Below are 16,195 nucleotides of genomic sequence, written 5' to 3' on the forward strand. Positions count from 1 at the left end.
AACTGTGAGCTCACCAAGACAGCATGCCAGTCTGCACTTTGATGTTCCTGGCTTTTGAACCTTTGCATCAAACTCTTAAACCTTATTTAAATGTCCACATTTAGAGATATTTTTGTTTTAATTTAAAGAAAAGAAGAAAAGAAAACACTTAACGAGTTAAATTTACCCAAGAGATCAGATCCAGTAAATACCTATCACACATTTTTATTAATTTAAGTATTAAACCATATTTATGATATTTTTAAAATACATTTACCCAATAAATTGAGAGAGCTCCTTGCTTGTTTTCCAGTCTGTGGAATATATATTTGTTTTAATATAGTTAATGTTTGTGCAGTAATTAATAGGATTCTTAAGAAGAATATATTGCTTAATACATCACACAAATCACACTTTTCCTCTTTAAAAGCACTTTACCATGATTAATTAATTAATTATTTACAACGTGTCTAAAGATTGCAGCAATCCATGGCACAATGACTCCCTTGGTATTCTTCTGAAAACTCAGGGCCATGGCATTCGACATTTCTATTTTCAGTGTACAGGGCATCTCTATGGTCTTGTATGAAAGCCTCTTCTTCATATAAGGCCTGATCCAACTTCCACAGAAGTCCATGAGATTTGGAGTGGGTCCATAATATACACTGTGGCTGAAGGCAACCAAGGGGTTAATGAATATATGTAGGAATAGAGAAAGAATTTGGGAGACAATTTGACCTTACATGAACTGGCTTGTTGGAATCTGTTGAACCAAATCCAAACCATTTGCGGTCCTGTTTGAGAGACAATTGTGTCTCAGAGTGTTCCTTGTGTCACCAGCACATACACATCATGTTACAGTAGCAACCCAGAAGAGCTGATGCTCCAAGTGTCTATCCCCAGAATTCAGAAAGGAGGAGAGATTCAGCTGGTGCCCTTTCCCCATGCCACCAGCCCTACTCTGCTATCTATAATGCTAGGGTGGTTTCCCACCGGAGTGCAGGCTCCTTTGGGCTGGCACCACACCATGATTAGATTGTATGCAAATTAGATTGTAAACTTTTCAGGGCCTCCTCTTACTATGTATTTGTACAGTTGCTAGCAAAATGGGACTCAATCCTGAACAGTGCTTCTGGCTGCTACCACAATACAGATAATTAGCAATAATGATACCTTCATGCAAATGTCATTGTGACACAAACATTTCTTTGTTGCACTTCAGGTCAGGTTGGAGCGGGATTTGGGATACTTATACAAACCAAACCTAAATTTCTTCATGTCTGCCTTCAGGTGGAAAAAAGGCTGTAAAATATTAGAGAGATAATATTAAAATAATAATAATCTCTCTTCCAACCCAAGTTCTCAAAACATTTATGAATTCAGCCTCAGAACCGCTCTTATGAGGTAGGTTATAACATTTTACTGATGGGGAAGCTGAGGCAGACAGCGAGCTCGGCTGATGTAACAGGGTCACACAGTAAGTCAATGGGAGTTCTGGGAATAAAATCCAGAACATGCCGTGTTTTACTCTAAGTACCATACTTCACCCACCTTGACATACTTGAGAATCTCTACTTTTTATTCATGCCCCCTGTTCTACAAAAACACCCTTCTTACACTCTATTATAAATATTTTAAACTTCATTTATACTGTGAATTGTGTACATTTTTATACTACTGTACTTTGTTTTCACTCACTACCTGATCTGTGGAAGCTAAAAGGTATAGTAACATTTCTAGTAACAAGCTTTCAGTTTATCAAACCTTCCTCCCCCTTCTGTATTAAAATCACTCTCATGGTAACAATTAAAGAAGCAAGGATTTTTATGACAGTGGCTAAAATCAAGTTTTTGGCTTTTAAAATTCTCGTTCTATGCTTACAGATCATATTACCTCTGGGAAAGCTCTTATTAATCTCAGTGTCAGAGCTGTTTCAACAAATCTACTGTAATAATGAAAAGTCATCTTATCACATTTTGCTCTTGGTGAATTTACTATTCTTTGATAAGGTTGCAAACAACTGGGAAGTAATTGATCTGTAATTAGTGTGGCAACTGCACAACACAGACTGCACGGGGATTTCATCATCTCTGCCCAGTACTGAGCGTCTTGGTTTATAATATTAAATTATTTAGCTTCTCTTTCAAACACAAATGGTATCATGTACCCTCCATTATTTTAGCAACTCTCTGAAGATGAGAGTAACATTTTAACTTCTAATTATCTTTTACCAGTAGAATTTTTCACACATGACTCACCATGTACTTATTTAGCATGCCACTGCCTGCCCATGTCTATGAATGGAGGGGAAGAGAGGCCCTTTCATCTACACCCAACTTGCCCCATTTATCACTTGGCTGCACTAAGCCTCTTGGTAAATGTCATTTCTACAGCTGAATTCTTGAAAAACCAGACTGACTAAGGAGCATAAGTTTAATTCAGTGGAGTATACCATCCTCATCATCCTCACTGTTTCCAGAAGTCTGTCTCTACAAGAATAGGCTGCACATCGCAGTATACACTCATAGCAAAAAGACTGGCCTGCTGAGCTAGGCTTGGATTCACAAAAGTACTTAGGCATCTTGGGTTGGATCTCCAAAGGTACTTAGTTTTTAGTCACCATTGCAATCCACAGAACTCCCACTCAGCTAACCCTGGAGGCAACTAAACTGACTTAGAACCTAAGTTTTTTCCTCTGGGTATGCACACTGCAGCCTCACTTTAAACACTTGGGCACCAGTCTCCTGCCTGAACATGTGCACTACTGCCTCAGGATAGGCATACAGACCCGTTTCCCACCTAAGCCCCAGAGCAATTCACAACCCAGGAAAGACAGGGAGTTGGCTGCCCAAGGCACACGCAGGGACATGATCTGGTAGGCAGCCTCTGAGCGCACCTACAGGATCAGAACTCTCAGGCAAGTTCGCATGCAGCAGCAGCACCACCATCTTTAGCCTATTGGATGGGGAAGTCATCCAAGATGCGGGAGACCCCTGGTTCAGGTTGCCTCTCCCTCTACCAGTGCTGTTTTGTGTGGCGTTAGGCAGCCTCTGAGCATGCCTATCAGATCAGGCCCTGTATGCAACTTAGGCACGTCTATATTCCCCCAGTTCATGGACCGCAAGCAGAGATAGGCACCTTCCTGTAGCCCAGACTTGGTGCTTATCTCTGTGAAGGGCTGGGGCTTAGGACTCATCATCATTTGCTAGCTCAGGTGGCTCCCACCTAGCATGGTGGTTTTGTCGTTCACATTCGAAGGTGCCTCTCCTCCCCATTCATTGTATAGAAGCCTATACCACTATTTCAGGATTTGTGGATCACATTGTTATTCCTGTGATTTTCTAGTCACCTAAAAGTTAGGTGTTGCAGTGCTCAGCATCACAAGGCCTAAGTCCCTTTTGTAGAGCCGAGCTTTTCCAACACGACTTCCTATTACCAGACTAGCTGGCCACATGGCCTCTGTCATTCAGTACTGTGGGCAACTCTCTGACTACTGTGATGGAGATTTAAAAGTCGACAGAGATATCAGTATCTTTGGTGTAGTCCAAAGGGATGCTGGTGTCTGTTTTCCATAGTCAGTTATATAACATTGTACAACAAATCAGGAAGACAAAGAGCATTTTATCTTTGTGACATTCATTTCCATTTTGTTTTAATTATTAGTACATAGGTACATTTGATAAGTTAGGAAGCAAGTTCACTGTGAAGGCTAAGGAGAATCAACCACCTTTAATGGATCTTACATAAAAGATCTCAGAAATTCAGCCCAATACTCTTTCTCTTTAGACCATGTCCAAGCTATCAATCCCTTTTAATTTCTGCTGTAGCTTTTTTGATAGAGGAGTGACCAGAACTGAACTCACCAGGGTGCACCATCAGTTTATGTAATGGCTTCATTATGTATACACAATTATTTTCCATCCCGTTCTTTCTACATCCTTACACTAGGCTGTTTTGACCACAGCAGTACATCAAGCAGAGTTTTTCAGTGAGCTGTCCAGAATGATGGGAAGGCCTCTCTTCCTGAGTAGCTACAGTTAATTTAGAACCTAACAATTTTATCATCAATACATTTTATTTGGTCTGGTGCTGCCCATTGCCCTAGCTTTGATAGGTGTCTCTGAATTTCCTCAGAGTCTTCTCTGCTTGTCTAATCTACATCATTTTATGTTGTCAGGTCATGCTTACCCCTTTTTTCAGACAATTAATGCATGTAAGAAACAACCCCAGACAAACCACAGAATCTTAAAACTGACCATTTATCCCTACTTTATTTCCTGCCTCCAATCAGGTTTTAATACATGACTATTTTACCTCTCACCCTAGGAGTACTTAGTTGTCTTTTAGTCACCTGTGAAGGACTTTGTCAAAAACATCCTTAACTTCCTTTTGATATTTTCTTCCCTTTTTGTGAGGTATCTGGGGGAGAGTCCAGGCAGCCATCTATGTGCACCAGTAATGGGGCTTGGGTCAATTTGCCCTTTGCAGACTTTGACTGGTAGCAGATGTTACAACACTTCGTAGGTATGCCTACAGCTTGTTTTTTTGGTTAGTGAAACCTGAATTTAGCATGTGATAAAGAGCAGGCTTCTTTAAAAAATTTACACCAACTACCTCCAGAGCTCTGCACCACAGAGACTCCCAGAAGGCAATTAGCTTAGTGGCAGATTCTCAGTAAATGTGCATGTATAAGTGGGTTTTTGAGTGCAAAGGGACTGTAAAATACTAGTCTAAACATAATATCCTGCAGTGTTAAAATACATTCCCCAGGGATTTACACCAGCTGAGGGTCTGTTCCAAAGTATTTTAAGAGTACATTGTACTTTTTTCAATAGCAAACATTTTTTCAGCAAGCTGGAATGCTTAAAGATCCAAGAACAAGCACTCCAGCTTGCTGAAAATATGTTTACTGTCTAACAACATAAAATGCCCTTTTAAAATACTTTGGAACAGACCTCAGCTGGTGTAAATCTCTGTAAATCTCAATTTATATTAGCTGGGAATGGCACTTTTTAAGACCCCATACTCCCACATTTGTCACTGTATACATGGTCCTGAAAGACTGACTAAATACATAAAATAATAAAAACAATAAAATAGCCAGAGAAGGGCTGAGTCAGTAAAAAAACATCTGTGGCCTTCCATGTTGTAAAGAGCCCTTTGAGATTGTGGATCCTCACTCTGCAGGAATCCAGCCTATCCAGAAACAACTCATTCAAAAAACCAACCAAACAAAAAAAAAATCTCGTGTGTGTTATTTAAAATGGGGCAAAGATTCCCAGGTAGGAGAAAGTTTGTGTTGTCCACACTACAGAATTCTTCTGAAAATGTAAAGTGCACTTCTACTCAAAAAGTGACTCAGTAAAACTGAATCATTGTTCATTGTTTATTGTGTCTTCTGATTTACCACCAACTGCATTCCATTTACAGATAAAAGATTTTTTCCTATCTGCCAGTTCTGCCTACTCAGCTTGGGACCTTTAAAGTCAAGATTCTGCAGTTGGACCTTATTTTATATTTCTTTGGATGATACACACGTAGTAATGAAATCCAGCTCACTCTCTGCGTTGTTTGAGTTTAAAAGAATTTTGATATTGATATACTGGGACAATGCTAAATTAAATAAAATCCAAATCTTCTAAATTCTGTTATGCTCTTTTCTGCATTTTTTACCCTCTGTAATATTTATCATTTTCTCTTCCTGTAATACCTATAAATCTCTCCCTCACTGATCCTAATCCTCCTCTTCCTTTTTAATTTTGCAGCTAAGTAGGAATCACTAGTTGTGAATTTATACAGTGGCTTGTTCACTTGCACTCTGATATAAAACAAGAAGTTTCTTAAGTTGCAAAATTCCCTCTTTAGGAACTAACAAAAAAGGGTAAGAATTGTAGCCCTTTTACTAGGCTGTATTACATTTCCCAAGATTTAGTCTTCAAAGTCACCAGTACATTATTGAACCGTGCCCTACTTATTTGCTCTCTGTCTTTTCGACGACATATTGAGGAGACACGCCGAAGTCCAGTTGAGTCACACTTCTCTGCAGGCTTTGGAGTCTCAGAATTAGTGAGATTTAAATTAAACAACATCAGTGAAAGAGAGAGAAAAAAAGGAAATGAAAAGAAGCTCTAATGACATCTGCTGTACATCTATTCCTGGGACCAAGATGTTTAGCATGTGGAATTAGAGACAAAGGAAGGAAAGCTTTTGGGTCTGAGCAGTACAAGCTGTTTTGCCATTTGCTGGTCCCTCTAGGTTTTGTTGAGATCAGCTCAGCCATATTTCAAAATCAGGCTGCACGGCCTTTATCTGACTGCAATTCCTGTGCAGAATTCGTTGTAAAAATGAAACCACAATTGAACATCATTGATCTACACTGATGGGGGAATAGCAAGGAGCCCCCAGGGGCAAGGCCTACTGGAGAACACTCCATGCAAGCAATAGGGGAGCTGTGAACTCCGGGCTCTATGGTGAGATTTCTTCATAACTGTAGGTGTTCCCTATTTCTCCTCTTAGCCTGAGGGATAATAGGACTCAACTCTTACTGCTGCAGTGGCTGTTTTTTTTAAGCCACTATGCAAGTGACATGGTCAATAGCATCAACCACTGCAGGAAGATAATCAGAAAAGCTATTGCTACTAACCTGCTCTCCTTGTCTTCAACAGGAACTCTTCAGAGATTTATTTCCTTCTTTGTGCTATGTATATTGAACTCAGCTGCAAGTGAATGGACTATTTGCCTGCAATGCAACTCCAAATGTAGTTAGTAGGAGCTGCTGGTGCCAATTACCTCTGATAATCAGGTCACTTCTATTTAGGTGCTTCATTTTAGGAACCCAAGTTTGAAAATGTTTGCCCATGTCAACAAGTGCATTTCAGACTTTCAGGGCATGATTCTTGGGCTCAAGAGATGGGTGGTGGTCCAGGAAAGAAGTGTATAGTTAATGTGTTAGAATATTAATGCATGTGAGTAAAGTAAATTAGGTACATAAATATATAAGCAAGACTGGCTGGCTCAGGAGGCTAATAATGAGGGTTGGAGTCTTTCATCTCTATCTTGCTGATTTAAATCCAGACTAGATTAGTAGTGACCAAAAGTTATGACCCTATGATGACTACTTGGCGCCTGCGTGAAATGAGTTTGGTACTCTCAGGCCAGGCCACAGCAGTCAGGTGTCTCTATCACAAAATCACCACCTTGTTGCTTGGAAATCTCAGCAGGAAGGCTGAGCACTGCGTAAGCATGGTAAGGGATGCCCCTACAGGTATATGTGAGAATCTTGAATAGCCTGTTGTCTGAACAGAGAGAGGGTTTCAGTTTCCAGGACTGTCAATCCATCACCTTTCATTAACAGTGAATTTGATCAAATAGTAAAAATATAGATAAATAAAAAAGTTATTTCCATGCGCAAAAGAGTGGAAGTTTATTAAGCTGCATTAGAAAGGCTGAGTCTTCCTTTAAGGCTTTTTTGTATACACTTAATCCCAATGGAGCCACACAATGGTTATGTAATAGAATTGAAATAAATAAAAGCTCACCAGATATATAGAGAGAGTCTGCAAAACCAAGAAGGGATCACAGAAAAAAGAAGCAAACATATGGACAAGTTTTTACTGAGAGAGAAATGAAGCCAAGTTCACAGACGTATTTTAATTTTCTTTAGCTCTCAGCCTTGTGAGGAGCCCAGGAAATGGAATGTACTAATCCCAGCTGGCTACAGTCTCTGAGAAAGGTGCAAAATCTCCCCAAACTACAGAAAATTGAATGCAGCCAGAATTCTGTTTAATTTCCCCTACACCTCCCCTTCCCAATGATATTCCCCTGTTGCTCTGTCAGGGGCCACCAAAAGAGTTGACAAGGAACTGGCAATGCAGCAAAGATCTTGTTTTTTTAAATATATAAATACAGCTCACAGAAGAGATGAGATCCATCAAATGAGATTTTATTTGAAACACTGCGGGATACTATTTAATATAACAAAGAGGAGCTTTTTATTTATTTATTTTGCTCTATTGCAGGTTCCATGGTTTATTCTCACATCCTTCAATATCACCCAGCAAAGCAACAGGGGAATATTATTGGGAAATACACGGGATGGGGGATTTAACAGAGTCCTGGCAGAACTATGCTTATTTTTTATTTTGTGAGGTTTTCATCTTGCTGATGATTAATATGAACATGGAATTAATATGAACACTCTAAAAATGGTCACATGAATATTACTACTTTGCATTTACATAGAACATCTGAGGATCTCAAAGCATGTTGCATAAATTAATCCTCACACATACTTTGTCTATTTATTGGACAACATAAAAATGATTAAAAAAATACTGCAAGCACTCAAGGGTTTGCATATTTTTAGTATGCAAAGTAACCTTTTTCCTTCCATAATATTATCAGCTGCATGGAAACTGAAAGCAAGGTAACATAAGCTGAGAAATACAGGCTTCACTGAGCAAAATAAGAGGTTGGGTGGTTTAAAAAAAACAGAAAAACCAAACCCACTGAGCTGTTTGATGTTTTTTCGACCAAAATTTTTTCTTGCCAAAAAAATTGGGTTTAATCAAAAATGAATTTTTTATATTCATTTGATATTTTCCAATTTTCTTATGGGTAATTTCAAAACAAAATGAGGGTTGGGTTTTTTTTCATTTTTAGTTTCAATTTGAAATTTTTGTGTTGTTATAGTTTTCACAAATCAATTATTTTAAAATTTAATATTTTAATTTTTCTCCATTCTCCATTTCCCCCCAGTGAGTGCAAAAAAAAAAAAGAAAAGAAAAAGAAAAATGTTCAGAGGCTGAGTTCTTCACTTTTCTCTTGTTTGGTTTTTTACTTTTGCTGCATTGTAACTTTTCAAAAGTTATCAAACTGTGGAAAAGTTGCAGAGTGACAAAGTTCCAATGTTTCAGTTTTCTTTTTGCCATATTGTAAGCTTCAAAATTGGAGACATTTTGAAAAGTTACAGAGTGGGGGGGAAAAGGGAGATTTAAAAAAAAGGAAAAAAGGGAAAATAAAACCCCTAGACAGAATTCCTTCTTTTGCATTAAGTGGCTAAAAAAGGGAAAAGCAGGAGAAAGAGGAACGCAATAACAACAAAAACAAAAACAAAAAACACTAATTTTGAAATTTCAAGTTTCCTTCAGTTTTTGAAAATGGAATTGAAATGAAGATTTTGATTTGAAATATTCTGATACTTTGCCACACAAAAGAAGATGGGGTTTTCTACCAGCTGTAGTTTTTAGTAGCATTTGACTATGTTAAAAAACCAATCTTCTCTAATTTCTTCTTATCTGCGTTATCATAGTGCCTAGGATCCCATTGTGCTATGTACTGTACAAACACAGAACAAAAAGAGTTTATGAAACATATATTCCAAAGTACAGTATATTGTGTTAGTGTTGATACAATGTACAATATTGTATCGTTGTCTAATATTCTGTAGCTGCCTTTTTGCCATTTCTGTTTCAAATCTCTCTTCACCATCTGTCATCCTGGTATCTAAGTGCTGTGCAAATCCATTACAATTAGAGACATCGAAACAATTTTGTATAATTAAGAACTATCACGACCCCACCTCGAACTTCTGCCCTTACTCAAAGTTGAACAACATAGAAATCTCTTTTAAAAATGTTTATGAATTTTGATAGGTACAGGACAGAAGAAAATAATGATAAGGACCTGCAACTTTGCAAGGAAGAAAATAGCAAATAATAATTTCAGAACCTTACACTTATAGTGTTCCAACAGTCCAACAACAAATTACCTTGGGATATTCCTATATCCCAAGGGAGGAGGAAATGGAACTGGGAAAGGGTGAGGAACTAGAAAAATGTACTTTTTCAAGATATATTTCTAAGACACAAAAGGCTAAACTTTCAAATGGTTTCCTTTTGGTGTATGTTCACTCTCAGCCCCTTGCACATAAAATGACCACATGCAAATTAGCCCCTTACACATAAAATGACATGTGCAAATCTGCACACCTATCTGATCTGCACTCAGAAATGTGGCAATTTCACACACTAATGGGTGTTTGATTCCGCAAACAGAGGCCATTTGAAAATGTGACTGGAAAGAGTCAGGTGTTTCCAAACTATGTTTATCCATTTTAATATCTCCACAAACCTTTTGCATTAAGATAATCATGTTCTTGTTTTCTTTGTTTAAGACAGAAAGAACACAAACATATCATACAAATTGCCTTGTTGGGTCTGACACATAGTTATACACAGCATTTACTACAACTACTGAAGCTTTAAACATCAAAGAGGAAAAGCAAAACCCATGGCGATCGGGGGAAGTCCCGGACGACTGGAAAAAGGCTAATGTAGTGCCCATCTTTTAAAAAGGGAAGAAGGAGGATCCTGGGAACTACAGGCCAGTCAGCCTCACCTCAGTCCCTGGAAAAATCATGGAGCAGGTCCTCAAGGAATCAATTCTGAAGCACTTAGACAAGAGGAAAGTGATCAGGAACAGTCAGCATGGATTCACCAAGGGCAAGTCATGCTTGACTAATCTAATTGCCTTGTATGACGAGATAACTGGCTCTGTGGATGAAGGGAAAGCAGTGGACATGTTGTTCCTTGACTTTAGCAAAGCTTTTGACACGGTCTCCCACAGTATTCTTGTCAGCAAGTTAAAGAAGTATGGGCTGGATGAATGGACTATAAGGTGGATAGAAAGCTGGCTAGATTGTTGGGTTCAACGGGTAGTGATCAATGGCTCCATGTCTAGTTGGCAGCCAGTATCAAGTGGAGTGCCCCAAGTGTCGGTCCTGGGGTCGGTTTTGTTCAATATCTTCATAAATGATCTGGAGGATGGTGTGGATTGCACCCTCAGCAAGTTTGCAGATGACACTAAACTGGGAGGAGAGGTAGACACACTGGAGGGTAGGGATAGGATACAGAGGGACCTAGACAAATTGGAGGATTGGGCCAAAAGAAATCTGATGAGGTTCAACAAGGACAAGTGCAGAGTCCTGCATTTAGGACGGAAGAATCCAATGCACCGCTACAGACTAGGGACCGAATGGCTCGGCAGCAGTTCTGCAGAAAAGGACCTAGGGATTACAGTGGACGAGAAGCTGGATATGAGTCAACAGTGTGCCCTTGTTGCCAAGAAGGCCAATGGCATTCTGGGATGTATAAGTAGGGGCATTGCCAGCAGATCGAGGGACGTGATCGTTCCCCTCTATTCGACACTGGTGAGGCCTCATCTGGAGTACTGTGTCCAGATTTGGGCCCCACACTACAAGAAGGATGTGGAAAAATTGGAAAGAGTCCAGCGGAGGGCAACAAAAATGATTAGGGTACTGGAACACATGACTTATGAGGAGAGGCTGAGGGAACTGGGGATGTTTAGTCTACGGAAGAGAAGAATGAGGGGGGATTTGATAGTTGCTTTCAACTACCTGAAAGGGGGTTCCAAAGAGGATGGCTCTAGACTGTTCTCAGTGGTAGCAGATGACAGAACAAGGAGTAATGGTCTCAAGTTGCAGTGGGGGAGGTTTAGGTTGGATATTAGGAAAAACTTTTTCACTAGGAGGGTGGTGAAACACTGGAATGCATTACCTAGGGAGGTGGTGGAATCTCCTTCCTTAGAAGTTTTTAAGGTCAGGCTTGACAAAGCCCTGGCTGGGATGATTTAACTGGGGATCGGTCCTGCTTTGAGCAGGGGGTTGGACTAGATGACCTCCTGAGGTCCCTGCCAACCCTGATATTCTATGATTCAAATTTGAACAAGAAACCAAGGATGTGTGTGTCAGGGTTTAATAATTTTCCTGGCTAAAAGACAGGCAAAGTTCTAGGCATGACTCACAGGTCTAACAAGGTCTCATTCTAAATCTATATTTTTTCTGTTATTTAACTCTGGGATTCTCAACCTTTTGCTTCGAACCCCCCCCAACATGCTATAAAAACTCCACAGCCCACCCGTGCCACAATAACTGGTTTTCTGCATATAAAAGCCAGGGACGGTGTTAGGGGGTAGCAAGCAGGGCAACTGCCGGGGCCCCCATGCCACAGGGGCCCCCACAAAGTTACATTGCTCAGGCTTTGGCTTCAGCCCAGGTGGCGGGGCTCAAGGCCCTGGGCTTCAGCCCCATGCAATGGGGCTTTGGCTTTCTGCCCTGGGCCCCAGTGAACCTAATGCTGGCCTTGCTTGGCAGCCCCTCTGAAACCTACTTGCAGCCCTCCAGGGGGTCTCTGACTCCTGATTGAGAACCACTGATTTAACTGTTCCGAAGTAAGTTGAGTCAGAGTTAGGATTGCCAGCCCTCCCAGGGTTGTCCTATAGTGTTCAAGAATTAAAGATTAATCTTTAATTAAAGACTATGTTATGTGATGAAATCTCCAGGAATTTGTCCAACCAAATTTGGCAATCCTAGTCAAAGTTCCAAAATAGGTTGGTCCTCCTTAGTTTTTTCCCCTTCAGATGTCTCCGTTTTCTTATCCAGAATTATCTCCCTGAGCAGGAGAAATATATATTTTTTTTTTGCATAAGTCTGAAAACTTGTGTTGGAGAAACTCAAAATCCTCTTAGTATAGGAACATTCTCTCTATTTTCGACCAGGGTCTCACTCCTGGTTTTATCTGGGAAATTCATCAATCGCACAGCTGCTTTCTGTCTACTCAGATTTGGGGGTAATGTCTCCTGTTGTTTTGCAAGCTTTCCAGGTGAATTTACTCTTGTGCAGTGGGAGACAGCAAAAGGCCTAAGCACCACTTAAGTCCCACCTAAGCCCTCAAACTAGGACATAAGTGTCCATAGGCCTTAGGCTGACCTTCTGTTTGGGGTGAATTTACCTTTCTGTGTGCAGGGAGTCATCCTCTGTGCTGATCCCAATCCATTAGCAGTTATTTTTCAGAGTTGTGGCACATTTCCTCCCCTCTGCTAGTCCCTCTGGGTCTGATATTTGTGAATATTCTGAGACTTGATTTGTTTTTTCAAGCAATTCATCTCTCAAACCTACTATTTTATGATGTCTCATTAATGAGTTTTACAGCTCAAATGTTTGCTTAACCTTCTCCTCACATGCTGTTAAATCCATGCTGTTTTAATAGCTTTGAGCTCACAACATCAGACCTCAACTCAAGAATATTTATCTGTGTGGTAAGATTATCCAGTTTGCCAACAAATGAGGTTACAGTACCTTGTAAGTCATTCACTCTGACGTTTATTTCCTCTGGAATTGCTCCCAGGAAGTAGATCCTCTTTTGTCACCAGGCTTTGCCTGCCCTCTCCACCAGCTGTTCCACCTTCCATCTCCATCGGTGAAGGTTTCCTGGCCTGAAATAAATCTAATTGTCCTGGGTTTTTTAATTATTATTATTTCCACCAGTGTCAACAGGATCAGAGTCTAGCCCAGTATTTTAAGTGAATGGGATTGGAGAAAGAGGAGGAATGATGCGAGGGAAGGGCAGAATTGGAGCAGTTTAATTTGCCTGTTTCCCCACTTCAGCTTTTCACACTGCATTAGCAGCCCCATATATTTGTAGGGGGGTGGGGGGCTTCTGGTGTGGGATTCCCATCACCTTGTTGGTCTTAACCTGAATCAGATTATTCAGTGTAAAACCTCATGGAAGTGTTACAGGGTTTTCAATAGCATCCTGTTATTCTAGCAACATGTATTCTTTGTCCTTCCCCTTCTCTCTCTTCTGAACTGGCCATTTCTTTTTTTGAGTAGTGACTCAAGATGCTTCCAGGTTCCAGTGGAGTAGGTAACAGGATTTCTAAAATTTCTCCAGAGCTCAGGTTCCTTTAGGATTGAGCAATGTATCTGTTACCTAAGTTGACCTGGCTACTTGTGCTGCTGATGCATGGGTCTCTTGGGTCTTCTGTCTACTCTGGACCAAATCCTGAGAGTTTAATTCAGTCCTTACTCAGGCAAAGCTCTCATCAAAGTTAATGTGTGACTAAGTAAGGATGTCAGGTTCTGGCCCTTTTGCAGTTTGAGTGCTGCTGCATTAAATTCTGAGACCTCAGCTACCGTGCCTTTGTACAGCTCTCTTTTTTCTTTAGGGCCTTCTTCTGCTAATGAAAACAGAAGTTGCAAAGCATGCATGTCTTGATAACTTAATAGGTTTTCAATTCTACTGGGACACCTTAGAATCTTGAAAGTTTAAAGTTGATATACAATGTAACAGTAAAAATTTAATTATTATTAAGGGTTAACTAAGGACCTGAGTGGTAGAAACCAATCCAGCTGTGTATAATTAGACAGTAGCTACCTTGTAATACTGAGGCTGTAAATAGCCCCAGAGGGGGCACTGACAGAAGGCTGAGGTGTTTACAAGGCACAAGAGATGTTTGCACCAAGTACATAATTCCTGTTGCCATAACTATTGCTGTTATAATGGATGTGTTCATTAAAACCAGAAAATTATTTGTTTATCCGTCTTTTTGCTATCATGAGCAGTTCCTGGGAAGAGGCAGGCAGTATGCTTTAAATATAGGTTTATTTGTGCTCCATTATTTTGCCAGATCAGAGGGAAATTGAAGGGTAGATTTATAAATTGTTAACCAGATATCTGTTCTCAGTTGGGAAAACCCACTTCTCAGAACTGCATCCAAGCAACTAACACCACAGCATAGTCCGACAGGGAGGGAAATACACATGGCACATTCACTTCTTAGATGCCTGTTTGGTCCATGTGTGCTGAGCTGACTCCTGTAAAATCTAAGCACAGTAGTATGGTTCTATTGCATTGTTTTCCTGCATACTCACACTGCTGTCTGTCTGTCACATTACGTTCTCAGGTGGTCTGGGAGGTCAGGGAGCATATAAAATGTGTGTCTGGGTCATGCAAATTGGCATTAGATTGGAGGTAAGAAAGATGCTCAGAGAATGGAAGCAATGTTTATGTTTTCTAAAGTCTTTTTATTAAGCTAATCTTTTACAGTGTTGTTATAGCATTTAAATGAAAAGTCAGCAGTGATCGTGGTGGAAATAGAGCAGAGTCAAGAGGCAGTGGAACAGCTAAAATGAATAGAACCCAACCAGAGACATAACCCACCCACTACAGAACAGGAGCTCATTTGTGGGGAAACCAATGTCACCCACACAGAGTAAACAGCTTTGTACAAGAGATCTATGGATCTATCCCACATCGAACTTGCAAAGCTCTGATGTAGCCACTCCAGTCTACTATGTTTCCCCTCTGTGAAGTTTTTAGCCAGGGGACCCACTACCCACAGCCCTGCTCTGCCCCTGGCCTGCCCACAGTCCTTTCCTCTGCACTGCTCCACGGCAAGTATGCAGTGACCTCTAGCCTGACAATGGCCAAGCAGGTGATGAGCTGTGATTACTACTCATGACTGGCTCAGCATTGTGAATATCTTATTCTTTTTCCTACCCATCTCCCCATTCTACCCTGATCCATAGGTTTGTCTGATCCACCTGTTATGCCTTGTTTTTTAGATTGTACGCATGGAGGGCAGGGACTGCCATTTATTTACTGTATGTTTGTACCACTTCCATTAGTATGGATTCTAGCATGGTGGAAGCCTTTAGGTGCTATCACATGTGTTGAATAATAATAATCTTTTGGAGGACAGCTTCTGATGATGCAAACAATTACTTAAATATTGGGTAAGTGATGTTGCCACTCTGTCTCAGAAGCAGCATCCAGAGACAGCATGCGCATCCATCCACTATCAAGATAATAAAGACGGGAGTCCACAGCCAGATGGCATGCATGTTCGTTCCAGAGCTCCACAGGGGCAGGATGGAGAGCTCATGAAGCCCCAGTGGTACAGATGTGAGTTAAACCACTTGTGAGCACAACATATCCTGTTGGTTCATGCGAGAGCAGATCTGACTTGTCAATCTGCCAAGAAATGTGCCATTGATTCAAAATGTAGTCCCACACCACCTGTTGCCACTGTTCGTTAGACAAGTCATGTCGACTGTACCATCTGAGATGCTCAACTATTTCAGAAAAGGGGCATCTTGTCTTTATCTGGCATTTCTGATGTGACGTTGAGAGGGAATAGCGAAGTAAGCTGTCTTGATGGCCAGCTGTGTGCAGTAATGTAGCCAGGGCCCTGCCTTCACACCTAATTGCAAGGGGAGCAATGCCAGCCAGGCCTGGAAGGTTGGACACTGGACTTATCTGGGGCACAGTGATGATATGAAGGGCAGAGTTGATATCCAGCTTGCCACAAGACTGGAGCCCCAAGCTGCCACACGGTATTCAGCAGATGAAATAAG

The 16,195-nt window shown here is 40.7% G+C and overlaps 1 long non-coding RNA gene across 1 annotated transcript; it reads right to left on the bottom strand.

Annotated features, from left to right (window-relative positions):
• Positions 1 to 399: 399 nt before the first annotated feature.
• On the bottom strand, positions 400 to 13,262 carry LOC122466007. Its single transcript, XR_006291192.1, has 3 exons — positions 13,136 to 13,262; positions 1,153 to 1,281; positions 400 to 650 (listed from the first exon to the last, which is right to left on the bottom strand). It is a non-coding gene; the product is annotated as an uncharacterized LOC122466007 (long non-coding RNA).
• Between the last annotated feature and the right edge of the window lie 2,933 nt (positions 13,263 to 16,195).

This window comes from Chelonia mydas, chromosome 5 (assembly GCF_015237465.2).
Source record: "Chelonia mydas isolate rCheMyd1 chromosome 5, rCheMyd1.pri.v2, whole genome shotgun sequence".
Taxonomy (NCBI): Eukaryota; Metazoa; Chordata; order Testudines; family Cheloniidae; genus Chelonia; species Chelonia mydas.